The sequence below is a fragment of the Manis pentadactyla genome, chromosome 2 (genome assembly GCF_030020395.1).
Source record: "Manis pentadactyla isolate mManPen7 chromosome 2, mManPen7.hap1, whole genome shotgun sequence".
Lineage (NCBI taxonomy): Eukaryota > Metazoa > Chordata > Mammalia > Pholidota > Manidae > Manis > Manis pentadactyla.
Genome location: NC_080020.1, coordinates 54,810,719 through 54,838,580, shown reverse-complemented (window position 1 = coordinate 54,838,580; position 27,862 = coordinate 54,810,719). Strand labels below are relative to the sequence as shown.

Here is a 27,862-nt window from a genome sequence, read left to right as displayed (position 1 = left end):
AAAATTTTTTACTGTGGTCTAAAACATATACTTTTTATAATTCCAAGAAGTTTTAAGCTCCTTAAAAATACTTTGCATTTACAATCTAAGCTAATATTAACATTACTCAGTGATTCTCATTCATTATGAATGCTGTTATGAATTTTTGAGGAGAACTGTCTAGATTGAAGTATATATCCCAATGGATGCTTTTAACCTTCATCTTACTAATACCAAATAGTGAATAAAAATCTCAAACTGTAAAAATCAGATTTATCTTTAATATTACACACACACATACATATAAATATTCTATTGACATTTCCTTATATATCCACCCATCCTTTTCCCAAAACCATTGAAAGAAAACAAGAACTTGGCTAGAACTGATGAGAAAATTCATCAAGCCAGCAACGATGGAAGAAAGTAAGAAAAACAAAACAACAAAAAAACATTTAATATAAGACAGTGTCAGTCACAAGCCAAGTCTATTTCTGCCCAAAACCTTGTGATAGGATTACTTACTTCAAATACCCCACAGTGTCCTGTAAAACCTTCCACTAACATTGTTAAATTCAGTTTATCTTAAAAAAAAAAAAAAAAGCCTATACTAGGTTTTCATTTTTAAATTTAAAAGGCTACCTAAGAAGATAAGGTGCCAATTTGTGGTTTTATTTTCTTAATATTTTTCTGTATCTCCATAAAGCATTTTGGTAAATAGTTATTTAGAGTGACATTATTTCATCATAATATAAGAACAACTTTAATAAAAATTAAACATTTATGTATGTGTGCAGACTTTTTTTTAACTCTGAAGGACAGACTTACTAAAACTTTACCCAATTTAATTCTCAGTTACAAAGTTTTTAAACAAATTGGTTTTCAGACATTCAAAGATTTTAAATTAGTTTTAAAATGTCATGTTTTACTGCAAAAAAGATCTTTTAAGACCTGTGCTTTAAATTTGTGTACTCTCCCTAATTTTGAAATACGATACTTAGATGGTTTAACTTTTAAAATAGTAACTGTTAACATTTATTGAGCATTTACTATATACCAGGCACTGTTCTAAGTAATTACATATATGAACACATTAGCTGCTGAAGAATTCATTAAACTGCTCCAGGACACAAAGCAGCACAGATGGGATTTGAACCCAGGAGTCCATACTCTTTATGCCTGGGACTTAGAATTCAAAGTTAAAATAAATAACAAAAATATACAATCACTGCTTTCAGAGAGTTCATAATTATTAACTATATACATACATATACACACACACACCAACAACCCCTCCAGTGGTAGGAGGCCTAGCAGTAGGACCCAATTGCTTGTAGAGTTCACATCAGTATGATTCACTTTTAAAGTGACTTCTTCACAAAGGAGATGACATTGGATTTCAAAGGAAGGGAAAAGGGAAGGGGAAAGGGTAGAAAGGTAGATTGGAACTCGACTCTAATAAGGTTGCAGTGAATGACATCCTAAGGAATTTAGATCTGATTGTGTAGCAGACAATCAAGAGCCAAACAAGAATTCTTAAGGTGACCAGCCAAGTGTTTTAGTAGAAAAACAAAACAGAGAAAAAAAATTTTCAGTACTATTGAAGATAGGGTGGAATAGGAAAGAGATTAGGGACAATAACATTAATTAGGAAGCTACTGGAATAACTGGACATATGAGCAAGGCTATACAAGAGTAGTAATATAGAAAGAAGAATGGGAAAGTCATTTCCAAAGTTTAGAAACTGAATTAGACAGGAGAGATGAGAGACAATAATGATTCTGAAGTTTCTAGCTTCGGAAAACTACCAAGAAGTGTTGACATTACGTGGATATAGGAAAAAGCAGCAGGAGTTGAGGGGATCTGAGATATGATTCATGATTGGAAACAATCTGATACAGCTGACAGTACAAGTCTTGATTTTTATATTAAAAATACTGGTTACTTTCTGTTATGATATAAAAATGCCAATGGAAATTACTTCAACATATTTCTTCTGGCCTTATACTATTTTTCTTGCTAAGAATACATCTAATACTAAGCATGGGATAATTTTTTCTCACAAAGAATGACCTAAAATAAAAAGATCAACTCCCGAAAACTCAAAAATACTGATTTATTTACTGTACATTGTTAATGGATGGGGGTTCAGATTTGGATAACAGCTGTAGCACTCACTCTGATGTCAGTAGGAGAAGTACCACAGCTGCCTTCTATACCTAGTCATAATGAAAATGTATTTTTAATACCTTTGAGTATTGAATGTTTCTTCAGACCTTTTTGCTTTAAGTACTTTATTTTAATGATATTTTTACTAATATCTATTATAAAAACATTTTAAAATTATTAATTTGTTTTATCAGGCCTACTCAAGTTATAAGTATCAATTTCAAATGAAATATTTAATATGACAAAAGTCTAAAATTATAAAAACACATAACTACAATAAAAAATAGTGATTGGTTTTCAATGCAAAATTCATTAAGATATGTCTTTACTTCAAATTGTTATTAAAGAAGAAAAACAAAAAAGGATTTCATTTTCTGAAAAATTAAATCTAGCATCATTGAGGTAATGCATAGATAGTAACATAGGAATTGCCTGACTCTTCTTCCTCAATTTGGAAATTTCCATGTAAGACAAATAAAATGATCATCTCTTTTAATAACCTTATTAAAAAACACAGGGTTAAGACCATTTACTTCCTTAAAAGAATAACTTACAATTCAGTAGCATATAGCAAAGTTAGGAAAAGTTAAATAGTAAGGAGAATAAAGGTGGATTATTTTATAGTCTACAAAAATACAGTCATTCTGGTTAGTTTTATGAAGTATTGTTTTTAGACATAAATCTATACTGTGACAGAATTATACAATATATAAGACCTTAGTAGTTAAAGAATGCAATTATTTGACAACGAAAATTTTTTGAATTCACAAATTAAAATACATGAGTTTGACCAACAGGTGGTGCTCAATCTCCATTTATAAAGAAATCAAACATTCCCCAAAGCATTTCAATACAATGAAATCATTCTTGACTATGCAGCAATTTTTAAAACTCAAACATGAGATTCTTTGGTTATCTTGCAAAGGAAATTTAAGACTTGATACTGCCTGCCCATTCATTTATAGAAGAATTTGCTAAAAACAGTTTATAATTGTTGCTAAAGTATTTCTTTTAAAAATTAAATACTGCAAACAATGTTAAGCAACCAGAAATAAAGTTTAAAAAAGCATCCTATACTTTAGAATTCTTATTAAGTTTTTAACATTCTATCATTGGTTAGAAAGACAGTTTAAAAAAAAATAAAAACTAAGAAATTCAGCTAAACTGGAATCAGTGTATTCTGAAAAATTCAGGTTTCTATATGACATTCTATTCATTTGTAAAGATAGTTTCTCTGGCTGAACCCAACCACCTGTCTGAATTCTAAACATAAGTACTACTCTCACCTCTCATCAAGTGAAATGTCATTGTACTCCTTACTAAATGAAGATAAAATAATTTCACTCCTGCATTACCACAAATACCCAAGCAGGACTTTTATAATTTTAATTTATCTATTATGTAAATAATTCTTCTTCTTCTTAGGGGAGTAAGACACACAAAGAATTACAAAAATTCTGTGAAATACAGCATTAAATGATAGAAAATGATCCAACACATTAATTTTTAGTCTATTTAAGTTATAGACTTCTTGCTACTTAATGTGAAGATAAGGCATAGAGTAGTTGGCTTCTGAATGTCAAAAAAAAAGGATAGACGATACTAAGAAAAATTACTTTTCTGTACAAAAACTCTGCATAGTAAAAGGTATTGCTACTCTATTAGTTTAAGGAAGAACAAAAACACAGGACATGAATAAACTGAAATCTAAACAATTTCAAGGGGCTTTTGGTTTTAGTAAAAGCACCTAAATCCCAATGTTTTACTTTAACAAAAATTAAATGGCACTGATTACTAACTTGTTTAATGATGCTAAAAAGTAGTTACTCTAAATTCAGTATGACAGAAGGGAAACAACGTTGTAATTGTAGAAAATATGAATTTGTAAAAATAAAAAGTTCTTGATCAACACAAACTTAATTCATGCCTTAGTAATAAGCTATCTTTCTCATATGGAATTTTAAAGTATCAGAAGTCTACAATTTCTAATCCATTCCACTTGTTTAATTTTTAGACCCATGTTTATTTATTCACTGCTATTAACCATTAATTGAAAACCTGATTTAGTTCTTACATGTTTTCCAAATGAAACAAAAAAGTTAGAAACAATACTTCAGCATTTAAAATATATATTCTTGCATTTTATGAGTCTTCTGTTCTATGCCCACAATGAAATTCTGGCTCACTGATATAAATAATAATATTTAAAATTAACTTTGTTTTATATAGTTCCAGTATTTCATTAAAATACAACACAATATAGGACTTTTTCTTCTGTTACTTGCCAATACTGACACTTAATTTAAATATGAATACAAATCTGAGAAAGTAACCCAGCTTTTTGTTCCTTTTGTACAGCATTCTGATTCACAACAGTTTTTGGAAGTCTCTAGTAGTGTTAAAACTCATTTAGTCAAGATTCTATCAAAATCTTGTCTCTCTTTTAAACTAATGGCAGCGTTGTATTTTTATGATAACTAAGTTAGGATAAATTCCTAATTTGCAACTGGCTTAAAGCTCCTTAAGCAAATCCTTCTCTTCTAGTTCCCTAGTAAACCTGAGATTCTTACACACAACCAAGATACCTGTAAGGTATATTTTGTGCTAACACAAAGCAGTTTCAAACTGCTTCTTCATCAACACAAGCAGGTTTACATTGCAGAAATACAGAAAACAAAGACATACTTTATTTATAGAGGTAGAAAAATTTTCAGTCACAATGTAAACATTACTGAAAAAGGAGAGAAGAACCAGCAGGTAGGTCACTTCTACATAAACCTTCTGTTTTAGGTAAAATCTGTATTTACCTACAGGAAACTTACTGGCTTTTACTTTCCAGTAATATGCTTAAAATGAGTATCTAAAAATAGAAATGCAAAAAATAGAAAAATTAAAAATTAAGAAAGGAAAGGCCAGGCTGCCCCTATTCATGATTGGCTGCTTGTCCAGGAAGACCTGGGTCCCTAGGTAAGTTATCCACTCTGCAGGAGCTGACTGAAGCAGTGCATGTGAAATTCAGAAGGCTCCAAGAGGAACTAAACAGTGTAGAACACAATAACATGATAAAATATCAGTCGAGAATCTGTAAAATAGGGTAGATGTCATGGAAAAACCATTAGATATTTCTTCCCAGAACATCTGAAATGATGGGTAAATGAACCTAAATGTCCAAATATCGACCCTACACATGAAAGTTCCAGAAAATTAAATTTCTTAAAGCTCAAAAAGACTATGTCCATTCTCAGAGAATTCTGATTATAGTTTAAATTTGTATAGTCTACAATCTTTCAAATCAGAAATAGATGGGCATTTTAGGGTCTCACTTGAAAAATTTTTTTAATATTTTAAAATAATCACTGGTTCTACTAAAGAGTAATTGAATTAATATTTATATCTCTGACTTAAAAAATTTTAGGGCCTTAAATAATTTTCAAAAGTTTTGCAGGGTTGATACTCAAGAATTCCTTCTACTTGGTTAAAAAAATTATAGCAGAAAGAAATAGGAAGAAAATTCTATTTATTATATATATATATTTAAATATGTATGTGCTTGTGTTCTGTACACATCCTTTAATACCCATCTGTGTCAAAGATCTAAAATGAAGGATTCTTTATACAGAGACACACATACTGTACTACTTGTTCAAAGGGGCCCAATTTAGAGACAAACAGATCCATGGTTTTGTTCATGGACAAATTTGGAATTGTACAACAAACCCTTCCCTCAAAAAAGATAATGGTTTTAATTAAACATGTGGATCAAATTTGTTTCTATAGGGCAGTCATTAAAAATTACTAACTATAAAAGATCTGTTTCTTCTATATCACTTAATTACCTCCAAATGGAGTTTCTAGGTTTTTACAATAAAGTGAGTATGTTTAACAATGCTCTATATACAGAAGAGATGTATTCATTCTATGGAGTTTCGTTTAGTTTTATTTTGCTATGGCAGCAACTTGAGGAAAACTGGGGACAGCTCCTAGACCTAAAAAATATTCCTTAGTATGAAACAGCTCAGTTAGCTTCTTTCACACACAAAAAAAGGCAACAAAGAGAAAGGAAAAAAACAAAGATTTGTATTTATATAATTTTATTACCAGAATTTATATAATTAAGGTCTACAAAGAATTGTTTTCTATATATAAGGATATGTTCTGCTAGTTCCAAAAACCTGATAAATCAGAATGATTTATAAAGTTCATAGTAAAATAAAATATTAAAGAATATGTATATATGTGTATAAATGCTTATAGTTTAAAATAATAGCATATGATCTATAACTACAGAGAATAAAGTATACATATATATAAACATAAAAAAGGTCAGACATATTGAGTAACCATGGCTGCATTTTCATTGCAGCTTTTCACTACATTTTTATCTACTAAATTTAAGAGAAGATACAATTAAAATTCAGGGATCTCTGAATCCTGTTATTTCCACCACTTAATTCTGTGACCCTTGGTTTTACTTTGTTGCTCAGTTTTCTATTACCCAGTCTTAAAAGGGAGGGTACACATATTTACAAAGATTAATTAAGTGATAAAATTATGAAATGAGTTTAAGAGATTTAACAAATGCATCTAATAAAGGGAATTTTAAAAACAAAACAAACTCATCTTTTCATGGAGTACTGCTGGCTTCGTTTGAGAATTGAAAAACAATTTTAAGCCAGGAATTTACTAAATTTCTTCTAGCATACAATTACTACAGCTTGTCTATGCTGCAAGATTCTTTCATCTTTCTTATACATTGAAGTTACACTTCTAATGGGCCAATAATTTACTATCTGAATGCAATGGAAATTAATTGTGATAAGTTTTATTTATTTATTTATTTATTTTTGGTTGCAGTACCACAGATCTAGCCTTAAGAAAAATGACAAACACCAGAAAATTAACACTTACTTTTGCATCAATTCTAAGTGACAAAACCTCATTATTTCTGGAAACTGTATATCAGTTATTAGTATATAAAAATAATTTACTAAGAGACATGATTTTTCTATTTTGGAGAACCATCAAAAATTTGGAATCCTAAAAATCTTGGCACTTCAATTCCTAGAATGATAATTTATACAAATTTATAAATATCTATCATGATTTTTAACTCTGCTAATAACAAAACCCAGATATTTCTCATTCTTAATTGGAGATATAAGCATTGATATAAGAGGATAACTAATTTTAAGAATACCTCCTAGTAGGACAGGCAATCCAACCATTTCTCATGTCGTGATTGGAATATGACATTTCTGTGCGCCAACCCATCATAAGTCTTTCTGAAAAACATGCCACAAATTTGAACCAATCAATAAAGCAGTTGGTCAAGGCTAAATTAGCTGAAAATACAGATGTCATCAGAGTAACTAAATGGACACACTAAAGGAAAACAAAAGTTTACACTAAAATAGAGACAAAGATAGTGTAATGGTTATTCTATGTGAATATAAAGTCATTACGAGTCAAAAATACTTCCATGAATACACCAATACATTGTAACTGAAGAGTAATTTCTCTCAGAAAGGTAGGTAGGGAGTTCAATTTTGGTTTATAGAGTATCTATTTGAAACAAAATCCCAAAATGAAAGTTAAAAGTACATATTGCTTCCTGAACCTACTTAGTTAAGTTTGGAAGCCTCTCTAAATAAACCTTCAGCCTGAGATAATAACTTTCAAATTAACCCTTTTAAAAAAGGGAATTAACTTGTCATTGGCTAGGCCTGAGAGAAGCCTTGAAAAATTAATACTTAGAAAATATAATTCTACATATAAAACCTGAAGAACTTCATCTAACCAAACAAATATAATTAAGTTAATAATTTTCCTCATCAAACCCTTAAACCTAAATTGAACCATTTAGTAAATATTTGGTATTTTAATTTTAATGAATTTTACTACATTTAAATAATACTTTAAGGAATAGAATATTTGTGTTTTGTGGGATATTTTTATACAAAATGTTTGTTCAAAGATTAACATATTCCTTATATATTATAACAGCTTTTTCTAAAATATAACCTATGGAATTTATATACATGTACGCTTCATTTTTAAGAAAGCCTAGGTTGAAAGACAAATCAGTGATGAGTCATAGTTCAAAATATCTTTTCATTTTATTAAAAAAGGCCACAGAATTTAAGCCAAAAATCTCACTAAATTAACATATAACTCAATGTAAAAAAAAAGGTGATTTGCATTCACTTTCTGAGTACATAACACATGAGGCTACAAATACTACGTTTTAAGTAAACAGTTGTACACACAAGTGTATATAGTTTCACCATTACATACAAGTACCTGGTTCAGATCCAGCTAGTGTTAGCAACACAAAAAGCTTAAGTCATTATAAATACTTCCTAAAGCTCAAAAAGATTATGAGATTCTCGCATATGTACGTATGTTTCAAAACATAGTCCCTTTACTAACTCTGGTCTCTAAATTACCTTGCATAGAGCTCAAATAACTGCCATATACGGAACCATTGCATCTGGCTAAAAACAAAGCAAAATAATCAACATGGTGGCTCTGGATGAGCCACCTACACATTTCCAGTACCAGCTCAGTTCCGGCTGATCAGATCACTACCTCCAAACACACACAAACACCCACGATCAACACTCACCCATTCCTTCCCTTCGTATTTTGGTCTTCCAATTTAAGGATAAATACAAAGACAAGTCAGATTTCTTTCACTGTGGAAAATAATTCTGAATATAAGAGGGATAAGTTTGCTCAACATAAAGTACATATACTCTAGGTTTATTTTTTGTTTCAACTGAAGGTTACTACCACTTAAAATAAAGAGTTCCAAAACATGTATTTCAACCACAGAAGTAGTTTTCACTGTTTGGCTCAATGATTCTTATGCAGGACCTGTTCAGAGTATCTGTAAAGTCTAAACTATTTTAATAATAATGTTAACACATTAACTGCTTTTTCTATTCATTCCACTCATTTCCACTCATTCCACTGTGAGTATACAGTAGAATTTTTAAGAAACTATGTGACCTGTGATAATATCATCACTCTGATGACTAACAGAATGTATGCTTGTATATTCAAAATTTCTCATTTTTTATTTCAAATGCAAAGAACATCAACAAATATAACAACATAAATAAAAGCTCTTTGGAGTCCTGAATAATTAAAAGTGTAAAGGTCCACAGATCAAAGTGTTTGAGAACCACACAGGAGAAATTTGGTCCCCACAGATACCACTTAAATGGAAGAGAGGATCTATACCATTTATCTTCCTCATTATCTTTCACAGCCCATAGACATATATCTCCATCCCTTTTAGTTATATTACAGTTTTAAACCCAAAACAAATAATCTATCATTAATACTAAACACTTTCAATACAGCTGCTTTAAATTTCCATGCAATTTTTATCTACTTACTACCTTATGCTTCTTTAACTAGATCTGCTTTTCTTTAAATACCAGTATTTGAGAAAAACTATTTGTCTCAATTTGAATTATTGATTTTGCTTTAATAATCATATTTCATAGTGTTATCTATTTTTATTTTATTTAACATTCAGGAGTTCAACATGATACATTAAATCAATATTTACTAAACCAAAGCTAGCCAAACAACGTTAATTATCACTTTTAACTGTTTTCACAAGAAACAATTTTCTAGATTCCAATCAAATCCATAAACTTGTGACATAAAATCACTTTTCATTGACAATTTCTTCTACTTAACTGAAACTAAGCTATCAAATATACACAAATACACATGTGTGCAATTTTATCCTTTGGTTTCCCAAGAACAAAATACCAATTCAAATTAACTCCAAAGAAATGATATCTCCCCAATTATTAACATAGGAACAAAAAAACTTAGGCATCCAAAGAGCTCTCATCCCCTCCCTCACTTCATGTTTCCACCTCTCTACTCAGCACTTCTCATCTCTTACCTTCTAGCTCAGCCTTACACATACTCAATAAAAAATAGTGTCCCTCCCCTATGCGGAGGGAGACCTCTTACCTTTTTCTACAGTAAAATATAAATAAAGCTCTTCTATTAGGAACTGATTCATTTTCACAATTTCTAATTCCCAAGAGAGGAATCTGATCACTTTTTGAGGAAGGGAAACTTTCCAAGGTTTTCCTCATCTAAAAAATGGGAAGATAATAATGCCTACCTCACAAAGATGTCATAAATCAACAAGTCATAAAAGATGTGCCTAGTAGAAAAGAGGGGAAAGAGAATTTTGAGCAGGATGAAGTAAGTGTCAATGGCATGTTCAGAAAACCACCTGTGGGTTCAGCTAAGGTAGAATGGGTCTGTAAAGGCGCAGCAGGAGCAAGGCTTGCTAAGAAAGTGGGCCAAGAAGGTACTGTCAATCACTCTAAGCAGTGTGGGCTCTCTAAGCTAAGAGAGGAAACTATTTAAGGATTTTATCGAAGAATGAGAACACAAAAGAAAAATAGATTGAGAGAAGTGGGTAGGTAAGATTCTGTCCAACTGAGCACTAGACATGATCAGTTTGAACTGAAAATAAAGGTTTATACATAAAGAAAATAAGACTATGAGAATTATTCAGCAATCTCATTATTCAGGGAGTAACGAAGTCAGACCTCAAGCAGTTGTTAAATGGTCTTTCTCCAACTGTTTTGACCAGTCTCCACAGAAAGAAGCATCGTATGTTTATCCATCAAGTTCTGAAACTAAAGTTTCTTAAAACAGTATTGATTTTACTGTGCAATACATCTGATCATTTCTATTCTTATTTAAAAATATACAATAAATTTTTATCAAAACCCACTATTGGTACCTTTACTAGCAGAATAATACTCATCTAAGTACCACTGTAGTACTCAAAGCAGACTCTGATATCCAACAGCCACTACATCTGGATTTTTAAATCTTCTCCGTGACTGTTTATGTAAGTGGAAGAATACATTAATTTGTGGGTTTTTAGAGGATCTTTCTACTTTGAGAGTAAAATTTTATACATTTTATATATGTATACTTATGATTATTCTGTGAGCATTTAGATACAGGGTAAGTGTACTTCCCAGTGCAAGCAGGCCTGAACATTTAATTTTGTGGTGTTGCAGAATGAATAAACATTGGTGGTTATATACTTGATATAAACTAAAAGATGCATGAATTGAAAATGAATTTTTACTACTCTTAGATATAAAACAACAGTAGGTTCAAAAAGAGTAGTGGTCAAGAACATTGATTTTGATGCCATCCTGCCAAACATTAAGCGTGGCCCTGAAATTTACTAGCTGACATCTCTCTGTACTTCAATAATGCTCATTTAGAAAATGGAGATAATAACAGTACCTATCTCATAGAGATGGCATGAGAATTAAACTTAAAATATGTAAAGGGCTTCATAGAGTGCTGGATTCAAATATTAAATATTATTATCTTGACCAAGTTACCCAGCCAGACTCTTCTTTTAAGGGAAAGGGTCTTTACTATGCGGTTTGTCAAGTATTTCATCATTCTCAATATGAGGGGCAAGGCTGCCATTTTTCCATCATGGTGTCCACAGAGTGCTACGTCATAGTATTTTAAGTTCAATTTAAAGGTCTTATTTAAAAAAGAAACTTGAACATTCATACCGTATCACTTGTGAGCATATAAAAAATCCAACATATTGACACCAACAACTGCCCTATACCATTAAATGTATAATTCACTTTAACGATTATCCCTCCCTCAATCTCTTTTATTTATTGGTTCTTACACTTTCTCTCTCTTTTTTATGGCATACACTGTTTTAAGGTATCTATGATGAAACCCAAAAAGTAATTGTCAGGATGACTGACTATCAGGTCAAGTACCCCCATACCTCTTAATTGTCCCTGAGTGTGTCACTTTGTGTAATACAGCAATCCTATTGATATTTATAGTGAGGATATGAAACCACCAAGAAAAGACTAATTATTTTAATATATTCCCTATACCAAGATAATTTAGAAAGACTGCCTTTTATAAGAAGGTTTGAATTTAAATGAATGACCTTTAGTTATCTAGTCAAGGGTTTTAACTTTTTCATACTATAAATACAATCCTATTTTATTATATACTATATCAATTGGTATACCAATGTACCAAACCATACATTCTGTTTTACATGTATTTTTCCATTTGCTGATAGGTGATCCCTGCAGGAAAGTACTTGGCTGATATGTTGACAGCACATTCTACTGGACAAAATATTCTGTATAAGAAATTACCTTTAATATTGGTCCATGGAGGCATCTTTGTTTAATAAAAAATTGACTATTTTGAGATGCTGTTGTAAAATATCAAGAAATTAAGAAAAAGCTGATGATGACAATTTTTATATCCCCACTTTTCTTTAAGTTTTGTCTATGCATCTATATGGTTTACAATATAACTATTTTGTTTAAGTAGTGTGCTACTGGAGACATAATAGATACGATTTCTTACGTGAATGATCCATGAATACTGCCTTACAAAGTAATGTTCTCAGTTATTTATTCTTATAAATAGACAGAAAAACATAACTTTGTTTCCATCTGCCTAAGGCAATTCCTACTGCTGCTGTTTCTCACTACCTTGATATTTTTTTCAACCAATGAAAACTAAGGAATCAAAAAGAACATTACTCTATTAATAGTAAAAATAATAATGATGGTGGCAGTAAGAATAATAGTAATAGGAAAAATAACAACAGCAACAAATGGTGGCACCTGGAACATGCAGGCGATGTGCTGAGCACATTCCTATGTACATATATATCATTTAATTGCAACAGTGTTAACGAGAATATTGTTCCCATTTTACTGTTAAGAAAAACTAAGCTTCAACAAGGTTAAGTAACCTACCCAATATCACACAGTAAGTAAGTGGTGGAAAAGAATTTCAAACCAAGTCAACCTCCTTAACACTACACACAACCCTGATCGAGCTGGTATACTGTACAATCAAATCAGGTTTTGCTCTATGAAACTGTAGTAGAAATATTGATCAGACGTAGGGGAGAACGTCCCTTGTACATAATACACAAGCAATTATTCTACAACTAAGAGTACCTGAATGAGCAGTGTGACACCTCTGGCTGCTACTTAGAACAGAATAAACTTTTGACCTCATTTCCTCTATCTTTTGCCCTTAATGGATGAGAAAACTAACTTTGCATGAAAAAAAAATCAGATAACATTAATTTTTTTGAAGCATAACTGTTCATTTGTTAATCTTAGTTATTAAAAGACAGACAAACACATAGGTTAGAATAGACACAGGGAAAGAAGCACTCATATATACTGTGGGTGAGAGAACAAAATGATACAACCATTTATCCTAGAAGGTAATCTGCCAACAGGTAGCAAATTTTAAAAGCAAAAAGACCCTCTGGACCCAAAAACTTCACTATTAAAATACAGGCCCAGGAAATAATTGCAGGAGTAAAATAAAAGAGAAATAAAACTGATATGGCAATAGGTATTTATTATAGGAAAGTTTATAATACTGAAATATCACAAATAATCTAATTATGCAGTAATAAGTAATAAATAGAACATGGCACATCAATACAATGGAATACAAAACAGCTTTTTAAAATAGTGGTATAATCTTTATTTACTGACAGAATAATGCATATTGTTTGATATAGTTTGAAAAAAGATAACACAAAATGATATTTAGTATGAGCCATTTTTATATTAAAATAAATACATATTTATCTGTGCCTCTATGCATTAACAAGTCTGAAGTGAGACTGACCAGGCTGGTAATAGTAAATTAATAGTAAAAAATAGTAAAAAGAGCCTTTCTGTACTCTTTTTAAAGTTCTGATCAATGTGTGTTACTTTTACAATCAGAGACAGGGGTAATTTTCATCCTTTAAAAACTAAAGAAATAATCAATATGCCTTATTAGATGTATGTGCAAAGACAGTCATTAAAGCCAAACATAAAAATCAAAAAACATAAATAATGCTTCCAGCCGTGAAGAACTGATGTTCTATCAGATTATTTATTATGGGATAATGTTCAAAATATATTAGTGAAGCCATATATGAAACATAGCACTTTTTAGAAAATACAAATTATATTTACATAGAAAAATACTGAGAACATGCACTCAGAAAGTGACTGATCTGTCTTTGGTTGGTGTATTATGGGTAATTTGTGATTCTGCCATTATGCTTTGTGTTTTCTAAGCTTTCTTTAGTGAAGATGTGTTGTTATTGTAATTTATTTTTTTATTTTGGTATCATTAATGTACAATTACATGAGGAACATTAGGATTACTAGACTCCCCCCATTATTAAGTCCCCATCACATACCCCATTACAGTCACTGTCCATCAGTGTAGTAAGATGCTACAGAAACACTACTTGTCTTCTCTGTGTTGTACTGCCTTCCCTTTGCCCCACCTCTACATTATGTCTGCTAATAGTAAAGCCGCTTTTTCCCCCTTATCCCTCCCTTTCCACCCATCTTCCTCAGTCCCTTTCCCTTTGGTAACTGTTAGTCCATTCTTGGGTTCTGTGAGCCTGCTGCTGTTTTGTTCCTTCAGTTTTTTCTTTGTCCTTACACTCCACAGATGAGTGAAATCATTTGGTACTTGTCTTTCTCCACCTGGCTTATTTCACTGAGCATAATACCCTCTAGCTCCATCCATGTTGTTGCAAATGATAGGATTTGTTTTCTTCTTATGGCTGAATAATATTCCTCTGTGTATATGTACCACATCTTCTTTATCCAGTCATCTACTGATGGACACTTAGGTTGCTTCCATTTCTTGGATATTGGGCTATTGTGACTTTCAGAAGCAAAATAAATAAAACGACTATCCCTCTCCCATCTGTTTAAGAATATTAACAAATATTCTATAACCAATACTTCAAATGAAAACTATTTTACTTAGAGAAAGTATGATAGATGGTTAAAAATCACTAAAAAGTTCTTATAAAGTTGAAAATTTCAATCAAAATGCACAGTATCATTCTATAAATTAAATATTTAAGGTTTTTTAAGGCAGGTGAATTTCTATGCATTAAAAGCTACTTTTAAATAATTCTGTCTGAAGATAACTCAAGGTCTTCCTAAGCATCACCATGATTTTCTGGAATAGGATTTCCAACAAAAGATCACAATTTTAGAACTGAGAGGTCTCATAAAACACAAATCTCTGGGTGGAATACCTTCTTCAAAGGCTACAAATGGACAATGAGATTAAGAAAAAAGCACTTATCACACTATCCACCAACCCTGACCCTTTTAAGGGTTCCTTTTAATACTACCTACACATTCCATTTCTACACAAGTATCTCCCAATTACGTAATATAAAAACTGTTTTGCTCTAAGCAGCCATTTTTTAAAAATCCTCTGCCCCAAATCTGCTTCACCCTATTTCCATTTAATGATCCTGTTAGGCTATCAGTATCCCAAAATGTTTAATTATGTCACAACTGCCCACTTAAAACTGCCTAACTTCAATAAATAACCTAACTGGGTTTATAATATATAATTTGAAATATTCTAATAAGCTGCCTACATGAAAAAATTATTTTTCATTAGAACTTGGGGATGGTTTTTAAACTTAAAAAAAAACAATTTTGAGATATTCACTCAAAATTAATAAATTATGTATGTTAGAAAATTTGTCCAATTTAATACAGGGCCCTTTTTCCCCTGCATATCAGACAACCATTACACAATTACTTAAGCATCATCATGTGTTATTTTAATTTCTTTTGTTTTAAACAAAAAGCAATATGTGACTTGCAAGCATCCTTTATTTTCACATATCCTACACAGCCCCAGGCTGAAAGTCCATAGGTAATTTTCCTTCACTATCTGCTGTCGCCATTGATTCCTAACCTCCTTTCCTCTCCCAGCCAAACTGTCAGCAAGAAGCTTCTTCATATAACTCCAGCCATTAACACTCTGGCTTTGAGTAGGGACACTCAGGTCTAGGTCAAAGCAAATTAAATTTGGGAAACCACTGAAACCACTGCATTCTATCTTCTGCTCCCACTCCAGAAAAATTAACTTACCTACCCTTTCCGCACATAGATTTTATTTTTGTCACTCGTTCTCTAGTGCTGTTCCTTGGAAATGCTCCATGCAGGTCTGAGTGTTCTTCCAAATATGGAAATGACTTTTGGTTCCGGGGTTCCTAAAAATACACACTGACATCTCTCCCTGGACCAAGTCTTCCCTATGAGTCTTTTTATTCTTTCTCCAAATCTCCATCTTTTTATTTGCAATAAACTCTTAGTAAACCTCAAAAAAGAAGACCTGCTTTGATGACAGGAAAAGAGAAAGAAATGTTAACACTATTTTGAGTCTTAGTTGAAGAAAAAAGAAATCCTAGTTACAAAAAGAGTGGGTGATACCAAGAGGCTACTAATGAACCTCTGAAAGAGAAGGAGAGAGATGAAGGCCCAATGCCAGAATTGTTGTGTACACTCTGGCTATTTACAGTGGAAGAGCTCTAGTCAAGACTCTTTAGCTTCTAAACTAGAAAACCTGTTATGCAGACCCCAGCAGCCACTCCAGTGCCCCCCACTAGCCCACTGCTGGAATTCCTATCCAGGACCTTGGAGCTACCATGAGAAGACAGAAAGGTGTTCTTTGGACCTCCTAACTTTCGCTCTGAAGACATTTTTCTGTAGAAACATTCTTATTGAGGGTGGCTGGATCTCAAAACAACAAGAGCATTATAGTTCAAGTATAGGCTATTAAAGACTAGAATAGGGACACGTCACATAGAATACTCCCAGAAAAAACAAAAAAAAGCATTCTTATTCCATTCAACTCCTAAAAAAGCATAACTATTCAACATCAACTATTGAAACACCACTCTTTTCCATGTTATTAACTAAATATACTTCTGATGCAATTACAACGAGTATATTTCCATGTAGAAAAGCAGTTTCCTTTCTTACTATAAAAATATGAATCTTTTTTTTCCTAAACTTAAATATCCCAAGTAGCAGATTGCCTGATTGTAGCAGTCTAAGCCATTGCTGGAAGGCAACCCAACAGTGGGATGAGAGTAATTTCACACTTATCTTCTATTTAAGCAGTCACACATGTTATGACACTGCCCAAATGCCAAAGTGTGAACAAAGATACTAACTTTTATAAACCTAAGTTTCAGTTGAAAAGCCCCTTACAACTTAAGGGAAAAAAGCCTGCTATTCTAATTGTGAATTTACTACTTCACAAGTATAGGTAATGCAGTAAAATGTTTTCTATCCTTAGAAATACAACTATGTACATTTTTCACTACTCTGAGGAAATATAAAGAAGTGATTATTATATTATTATTATTATATGTATATTGCTCTATTATTATTTGCAGACCAATCTGATTCTATATAACATATTCACAAACTAATTTTTTTGTCAGGCCTCTAATTAAAATGGTCCAACACTGACAATTTCTAATTTAGTATATAGTCATTTCAGTAATTAAAACATATGCTTCTTCTATTTCACCATAATAAGCTAATGGCAGAGTCTTTGATATCCCACTTTTAGGTCAGATCCAAGTAACTCATATAAAATAAAACTTGAATTTAAATTTAATCAGTTATAAACCCCAACTGATCATTTGTCATGTTTTTAAAATAAAGGTAAACATTTTACATGCAGCCAAATCTCAGTTACTAAAAATCTAACTGCCCAGTACACATGCTGCTTTTATTTTTCCTTTCAACTTCCACTTTTGGTTCTTCTTCACTTCTTATCCATTGAATAGACAGGATAATTTTTTTTAAGATGATGCAAAAATTAGACAATTTCAAGTTGTTTGAAGGAAGAATTCATCTATTCCAAGTTTCTACCTAATGATCCTTCCCACAATACTGATATAAGCCCTTCTATTCATGTAAGTACTGGGATCACAAGTCCTCTGAAGTCCACCTCCTAATTACATTACATCCAACCACTGGACTGTATACACATCCTTTGGGAGAGCTTTCAATTTGAAAATGATGGGCAAAGTATCTTCAAGAAGTAAAGGCTTAAAGACATTTAATTCCAACTCTACCTTCTGCTACATAGAAGTCCATCAGTGTGTTGGAGAGGGAGGAATTCAGACAGACAAACCTCATTCTGTCATTCATTTATCGCAAGCAAATAACTATAGATACCTTAGTAGCTATACTAAACTATTCTGCTCATTGACATTTTAGTAAGAGTTGGAGGATAGCAAAAAGATTAAACATAGGCCAAAATCAGGTTTGGTGACTGTCTTCAATTATTTTATTTCTATTATTTTTCTGCCCATTACTAAAATAAGGGTTATCATTTCACTCATCAGCCTCAGTGATGATGAACACAACATATTCTGTAAATATGTAGTTATACTTAACTACCTCATTTACCACTCTATACACTGTAGTTATTTAATGCCTATCAACCTTAGTTCCAATGCAATCTACAAATCATTTTTCAACATCCAATAGTTATAATACTAATTTATTTTGCTTTAAAATAAAAGGTTTATATAGCATAGGTGAGAGAACTTGATTTTTTTAAAGTCTAAAAATAAAATCCTTAGTACTATAGTTACCATAAAGAAATGTATGTTTTCACAATCAAAACAGGAGACAGGAAATACAATATATGGTGTTTCCATATAAATTAGTAAATCTGGGTAAACCATATGAATCTTTGTACTACTCTTGTAACACTTCTCCTTTGAAATTATTTCAAAATGAAACAATTTAAACACCTAAAAATGGAAGAAAGACCACATTTGAAACATTTTCTTTAATACCACCAATATTTAATAAGTAATTGAGCAGCTATAAATGCTATTTTTATACCTCCTTCTAGATACAGTTTCCCCTTAACTGTGGTAATAGAAAAAAAGAATCTATAACTTCTAAAGCAACCAAAAATGATCATGGACCTTGCACTGTTAGCCATATTGAAATGATATGATTGAAAAGTTTTTCAATTATTTTTACAAAGTGTAGACTTAAAAAAATAAATGGGTGAAACAGCAAATTCCTAAGAATTTCCTATAAATAAGCTTTTTAGCCTGAATATTTCTTACTCCACATTATAAATTTAATCCAGATTAATTAATACAGTGCTCAAAAGTAAATAGGTTTGTCTAGACAACCCAGAAATTAGGCAAAAAAAAAAGTAGCAAGTTTCTGAAATTACTACTTATAAGAGCAATGAAATATGGTTATTCATATCATTATTTTAAAATAAAGCAAGAAAGTCACTGCACTCCTAAGAAATAATACTATACATGTGTAATATTCATACTTTATAAAATGCTTTAAAATCTGTAATTTTGTTTTAGTTTCATATTAACATTGCATACTGAGTAAGGCAGATATCATAATACCAATTTAACAGGTAAGTTTTATAATCTATCATCATATTATAAGATCATTTATTATCTTTTCATACTTCTTAAAAGTTTTTCCATTTTCCGTTTCATGAACAAAGAGATAATCAATAAATGCCATATAATACATCACTATGTTCACTATGAAAACTGTCTCTAAAAATCCATCAAGAATGATAGAGCTATTATTTTTGGAACTGATCAATTAATAAGGCTGTAAAAAATGAAGCTTATTAGAAAGTAAGGGGAAAATCACTGAAACTTAGGAAAACAACATACCAATAAGGTCATTTTATTATTGAAGCAGAAAGAAAATAGACACACATTCAACAAAGAAATCCTCAAATTTCTTTTTTAGAATCTATCTAGAGCTATGATATCTAGAAAAGATAGGAAGAAAATCAGCTTGAATAACCTATTCTTTTATTACTTTTGAATTTGTTGTTGAAAATAGAAATAACCTTAAAATATTAAGTCATTTATAATATTTTGTGCTTTTGAATGGTAAGATGAAAATATGTAATTCATGTATAATTTTAGTAACACTGCTGGAAATTGTGTTAAGTACACTATATTTCAAAATATTTAAGTCAAAAAACTGAAATAACACACTACAAATTACCAAACTTGCATAGTTTTAACCAAATCTGGTAATGGCTTTCTTTCACTATTTTTCTTCCAATTACAGTAAAACCAAGAGACCTTTTATTTTCTTAGAAAAATATGAACTTTGTCAGAAAAAGAAAACATATTTTAAGCAACTTGCTTCAAGCATATGCTTAATTTAATTCAGCACCACAGCTTCATAAAAACTCATAGAATCCTTAAATACAACAATTGGAATTATACTTGCTAATCTATGTCATTTGGTAACTATTAGGATATAAATCTAATGTCTTCCAAATATTTTTAATGTCTGTAGAATACTTAAAGACAAATGAACATGTTCTGAATCTATTCAATACTTTAGATTTGATAATGTTAGGAAACATTTATCTGATACATAGAGAAAATCCAATAGTAAATAGCCTTCATTTTTACATGTCCCAAAATGAGCACAAAACAACTATAGTCTGACTGCAATGCTGTTCTACAAACACACACACAACAGCCTGATGAGGCCATCTCATGACATCTACTTAGCAAGGTTCTTCACTGATGAAACTTCTTTGAATACAGTCCACACAGATCTATCCCAAATATGATGTATTATGATTCATGAAAAATGACATACTATGAATCCAATGAAACGCTACCCTTAAGAAAGATTAAGACTTTAAGCAAAATCGACCCTGTACATCTGACTCTCTAAAAACTTTAAAGGAGACAAAAGTTGATATACTGTTATTAAAATACTTGCTAGACAATACATTTTAAAGATTACCAATAATAGAGGAATTATATTTGAAATGTGAACCATTTTTATATAGCAATATCAATTTTAAATTCTAATTTCTAATGAAGTAACTTCCTACAACAATAAATTACCTGTCAGAGATTACAAATTAACCCTAAAGACAATAGGTAATTAATAAAATCCTCTTTCGAAACACAAGTTTTGAACAGAACATCTTACTTAGCAGGCATTCAAAAGTATAATATATATATATATATATATATATATATATGAGATACAGTTTTTGAGTATGAGCTATAAAATTTTTAACACTAAATGATCAAAACAAAAAAGTGAGAAACATCGTCAAATTCAGAAGAAAATACTTATTTTCTGTGTTCAGTGATGCCCACTCATTAGACAAACTAGATTCAATATAGTTAGCCTTGTCAACTAAGTAGTCATTTTAAAGACTACAATGATGTTCTAAATACAATAAACAAATTATGAGTGAGGTAACAACATACCACAAGAGATGGTAAAACAAACAGCAAATACTGGAGATCATGCTGTTGATATTTTAGAGATCGGTAATCACTAGATCACATCAAATTATTAAACTGCTGGAAATCTTCTAAGTTATTGTAAAACCAAGTAATTACATAAAATACACTTTAACATTGAGTCAAAACTTTCCCAGTTTCACTTTTTAAACAATTACTTGTTTTTGTATTTATCCATCACTTTTTAAATTCTTTATAATGATAATTTCAAATCGCACATTTTAAATTTTCAGTTATGCTTCTATCAAATCCCATCTGGTATTAATGAAGTAGAACAAGTGTATTACTAAATGTTAACTTTTTTCTGTATTATATTTTCCTTTATAAAGTTTTTAGAAACGTAAGTAAAGGTGTCCTAGTAGTTCTCTTAAAATTGGACCCATGTATATTAATTTATTTGTTAAAATCATATTCCCAAAAGTTTGATCATAACATTTTTAGAAAATCAAATATAAAGAGCACTTTTACTGATGACACTAATTTTTCTACAATTTGCTAAAAAAAATATTTTAAGTATTTTGGTTTAAAAATTAAGATACATTACACTGAAGGTTAACCACCTTAAGTACAATAAAAAAATTTTCCATGCAGAATTCATGAAAAAATATACTAAAATGCACGTAATGCTTAATCATGTTAAAATTATCTTTAAAATATGATGAAATATCTATTCCAAGACCTATACAAATTTCAGATGTCAATCAAACAAATGAAAGAGTAAAATTTAGCGTTAACAGTATGTGTTCCTACAAATCAAGCAATTTAAATGTGAAAGCATTTAATGGATGCATCCTTCCTACTTATCTATCTCTGCATCAGCAAACAAGCAATCACATAAGACTTAATTGTTCTTATAGGAACTCTATTTGCCAAAATAAAAACTTTAGTACATCAAGCAATGGTAAAATTAAATACATGGTTTTACCCAAAATGACTTTTATGAAACAGTTCACAAAGCATTTCAATGCCTGTACATACAATAAAATAACATACTGATGGCTATAAAGACTATAAACATTTTTACTTCCTAACAAATGAATATTAGGTTTCCTAACATAGAGGGTGAAAAAAACGCACATACAAAAAGAAGATGTCCTGTTTTCTCAAAATTTTCAATTAATGCATTAAAATATAATAATAATGAGCTATAGCCAGCATACAATACTCAAAAATAGAATATCACATCCAGTAATTTAATGCCTTATCAGTAGGTTTTCACCCTACCTATGGTTTTACTGAAATAGTAAGGTGCACAGACACCAGCCAAAAGTATCCACTCACCTCCTATTACATAACTTATACTGTGCTATGTGTTAATACATTTGCAATAATTTTTATTTTTATTTTTAAATAAATCCCAAATAATCCAGTATTAAGAAATGTGTATGGAAAAAAATATTCCTCAATAACCAACATGCAAATAGGCCTCAAAATTTTGAGGCAAGAAGTGAAAACTGACAGCGTTTGATATCTTTTATTATTTGTATATTTTCATATGTAAAATACTGTAGTTCTTCCTCACCAAAACTGTGTTTAGTTAAGGTTTGCTGGCACTGTATGCCATCATGAACAGGAAACAGAAAACAGCCAATTTTATAAGCTTGAGAAACTTAGAATTTGAGTACAGAGAATCAATAGCACACAAGACATAATATGACTGCTCTCAAACAGGGAAATATCTAGCATTCCCACCCATGGCTGTCAAAATTATAAGGCAAACAAGTAATGGCTATGAAACAATTGTCTAACATCCACCCTATTTATGACAGGACAATTGGAATTAATAATACAAATGCTCTTTAAATGTTAGTTTTAAAAATCACAATAGGAATTAAATACTCATTTAAAATGTAAGTTATAGCACATCCGAAAATTAAGTCCAAACCCAACCACAACTGACTATGCCTGATTTGACACAGCTGGAATGTTCTGCTTTGTCTACTCTCCATGAAAGACACAAGGTGGGGACAAACAGCACTAGCTTCCAACGGTTTTATTCCACACATACAGACAACAAAATTAGTATTTTAAATAAGCCATTCCACTTAAATTTTTCTTCTGCATATTACTGTTAACATTACATAATCAATCTAGCTCTTGAAATTGATCATTCTAAGTACAGAATGGGCAGGATTAGCTGAGAAAAAGAAAAAAAATCTTCACCATTAAGACATTTTTAAAAACACTAATATGTACTTTCTTTGAAATTTTTCTGGATATGAAAATTACCAGTGTGGCATTACACATACAGTAATACAAAAACTAAACATCATATTTCTTGGATTTAAGTATCCCAATTTGGTTAGGACAGCAACTACCATTAGGGGGAGGTTATATCTAATGAATTTGTGCACTGCAATGCAAAAACCATTAACAAATGAAACAACTTGAATTACTTAGTATTTTTCAACACTTTATAACTCATATGAAATAATGTGAAGATTTAATGTTTTCCTATCAGTATTAAATTAATATTTCCTAAAAATTTTTAAGTATTTTTAAATGAATGCAAAATAATTGTGAAATATAAACACTACTAATAATATATTTTAAATAGACAAAAATCAATGATCTAAAAGCATTTAAAGTTACCTATCAGAAAAACAATTACAATTTAAATTTTGATAACTTTTATTTTTAAAATTTAACAATTTCTAAATGTGTAATTTCTATTAATATTACCATACAAACTAGAATAATTGCCTTTAGAATTTATGCTAGAAACCACCAAGAAGTGAACAGCAGTATTTTGTCTCAAATACGTATATCTGAGATGTGTACAGTGAAAAACAAGTTTCCCAAACCTGATCTAAAATTGTTTCCTAAGGTGGAAAAAGTAATCTATTGGCCTTGAATATTATTTATACATCAAAAAAAATTCAGTTTTGTTTTTTCCTTTTAAAAAGTTCTGTTACTTGAAAAGCACTAAGATGATAATGAGTTCTTTAGAACATTTAGCATTACATAACTTATCTCTCCTTACTACTTTGAACTTATTTCATTTCTAATCTTCAGCATTCTCCTGTTCTTTTACCTTGAGCTTTATTCCTTTTCTTACCTTCTCTTTTATGACCTTCTTTGTTTTTGTCTTTCATATTTCATTCTTCAAGCCAGAGCACATGAAGCCAAAGTGACCTATGTCACCAGGTCTGAGAAAGCTATACAAAATAAACTCGTACTATTTTTAAGTGAAGAAAAACAAGCCAGTTATCATCTGGGAGAGGATGAGGGGATTTTAACCTGGCAGACAAGCCTGTCCAATAAAACTCAGACTCGAATCAAGTGATTGTAACTTCTCATGCACACCCAGAGCTCTTGGAAAGCATCCAAAACAAATTTTTTTCCGTCTCTCTTGTCTAAAAAGGAGACCTAAAAAAATAATTGGACTGTAATAACTCAATCTCCTTCACAAATCTATTGAACTTGAAAGTGTTTTAAATAAAATCTTTATAAGCTACAACTTTAACTGTTTTGACAATTTTTAATTTCATGTAAACACTTAAATCTGAGGGAAGGCTAAACTGCTTTTCTGCTCCCCACAATTTTTGCTCCAACTAATAAGAGTATCAATTGCTAAACATATAATTGTTAGAATGAAAACCTTACATTTACAACTAAAAAAAAAGTTAACAAATAATTCCATGAATCTTTAAACACCTGATTTTTAGAATATCATTGTATTTCAGTAAGTTATTTTCAAACAGTTCTTTTAAAACAGATAAACTTCTTAACAATTTACAAATAATGCTGACTTTAACTTCAAGACAGCCATACATATTTAAAGAAAGAGCACAGGTTTAATGCCTACCTACAAACAAAGCTTTATGAAATCTAAACCTAAGTTTTATTAAATCTAAAGTTAAATAAATTATCTGAAGTTAAATAAATGATCACCAACTGGTTCACCTGGCAGGAGTATCCTAAGAGTATGTATTCAACAATATAACTAATGAGACTGATTTTTTTCATGTTCTCAAATAGTTGTTGCTTATAAAAACATTAGCATTAATATTATTACTACTAATCACCTATCATATGGCATGCATGCACATACAGGTTGTTTAAGTATATAGCCATGCTCACATTTAAAATGTTTAATTACTGAATACAAATAAGGCACTGAATTGGAAAAAACTGACATCAAAGTGGTTGTGGCTAGAGATATATTCACAGTTTTAAAATATTCTGCTTCTTTGAGGACAGAAGAGCGGAGAATGAGGCTTTTTCCAAGGGGCAGACCAAATTAAGCATGTGTCTTTTATTGGTGAGATTTGAAAGAATGGTCAACACTCTTTCCACACTTTCTTTAAATAAAAAATGGACTCTGGTTTATAGAAATGAGGACTGGTGTTGAATACTATTATTAATACTATATATAAGAGTACATCTGCATATTACTGTCCTGAAAATGTTCCAATGTCTCTGACACACATCAAGTACACTTTATGTTGCTAAAATTCCTATTACCTGAGGATATTCTAGTTTAATCAGAAAGACTGTTTCTGCCTTTCTAACTATAACTCAAACTTCAAAGGCCAAAAATGGAAAATGTTATAAATGTAAATAAACTTTCATTTAAAAAACCTGCTACATGGCAAAAGTGATATGATAAAGGATAAAGCAAAATGACGAACTGGAAGAAATATTTACAACTCTTAATTACATACAAGGAATTAATATATCTCTAATATAAAAAATGCTAAGGAATATAGAATAGGAAGACCAGCAACAGCTGCAAAATGAATGGTTTTTAAACACATGAAAAGAGGACCAGTCAGACTTATAAAGGTAGAAACACAAATTAAAACTAACTCAGATACCATTTCTTGTCTATCAAAATGGCAAAAATCCACCAGACTGACAACACTACTGCAAGGCTGTGGGGGAAAAATGCACTCTCATTCCATTTCCATTGGCCATAGGAATACAAAATGATACAAACCCTAAGATGGGAATCTGAGAATATCAACCAAAATCATACATGCCTGTACTCTTACATAGCAATCCCACTCTGAGAATCTCTCCTACAAATATACTTAACTTTGTATAAAATATGTATAACTGGCCTGATAATAGGAAAAGAGTGAGCACAACATAAGTGTCCAACAATTAAGTACTGAATGAATAATTTTACTTCCAAATTAACAAACTACCCTGTCACAGTTACAGAAGATGAAAAAAATGAGATCTTTTGGATCTGTTATGACATCTATGAAGTGAAAAAAATAAAAGTGCTATATACACTAATTTACCTTTTATGTAAATAGCATACCATCCTTTGTGTAAATCTTATCTACGTTTTACATAAGAATATAAGAAACATTAGATGACTATTTTCTCATATTTTCATAAAAACTGGTTAACACATAGGAAGCAAGGGAGAAGATGGAAATGAGAAGATCTCTTGGTATATATATATTTTTTAAGAATTTTATTTGGAACCAATAGCCTTTCCAAAGAAAATCAAAAGTGCTGACTTTGCCAGATAGTGGAAAAAACTACCACTATAGCTCTCTTATATCATTTGTAATATCGCCTTCAATTATTTAATACATGTTCTCAAACAGGGCAATGGGGTACCAAGTGCCATATCAATGCCTATACAAGTCATTAAAAATATTACTTAGAAATTTACTGTATGCAAGGATGCTGGAAGAAAAAAAAAAGCCAACTCCAAAACTTTCCTTGATGCCTATATTGCAAGGTTAGTTTATAGATAGAAATAGTATTCAGTGTACATTGAATATAACCAATATTGTTTAATGAAAACTGACAGAAAGGGATAACATCACAGTCAATGATGAAAGACTAAAAGCTTTTTTTCAAAGATCAGGAAAAAAACAAGGATGACTATTTTTTTTGCCACTTCTATTTCATATAGTAGCCAGAGCAATCAGGGAAGGAAAAAAAAATACAAAAAGCATCTAAATGAGATAGGGAGAACTAAAAGTTTCTATGTTCACACATTATATGGTTTCATACATAATATACCCTGAAGATTACACCAAAAAAAAATACAAAACCTGTCAGAATAAACGAATTCAGTGGAGTGTCAGGATACAAAACCAACATACAAATACCAGTTGCATTTCTATACACTAACAATAAACAATCTGAAAAAAAAATTTTTTTAACAATTCCATTTATAACAGCAACAAAAGGAATAAAATATTTAGGAATAAACTTAACCAAGGAGGTCAAAGACTTCTGTAGTGAAAACCATAAAATTTTGCTGGAAGAAATTAAAGACAAGAATAAATAGAAAAATACCTCATTTTCAGAAATCATAATATTTAATATTGTTACGATGACAATACTACCCAAAGTGATCTACAGTACTTCCTATCAAAATCCCAATTGCACATTTTGCACAAAGAGGAAAATACATCCTAAAATGCATGTGGAATATAACTTCCTGATTTCAAAGCTTATTACAAAGTGTACAACACTGACATAAAGACCAATGGAATTAAATAGACAGCAAAG

The 27,862-nt window shown here is 30.8% G+C and overlaps 1 protein-coding gene across 6 annotated transcripts in view; it reads right to left on the bottom strand.

Annotated features, from left to right (window-relative positions):
• The window catches only part of FBXL17 (F-box and leucine rich repeat protein 17), a 602,098-nt gene that overhangs the window by 472,205 nt on the left and 102,031 nt on the right, over window positions 1–27,862 (bottom strand). The window lies entirely within an intron of this gene.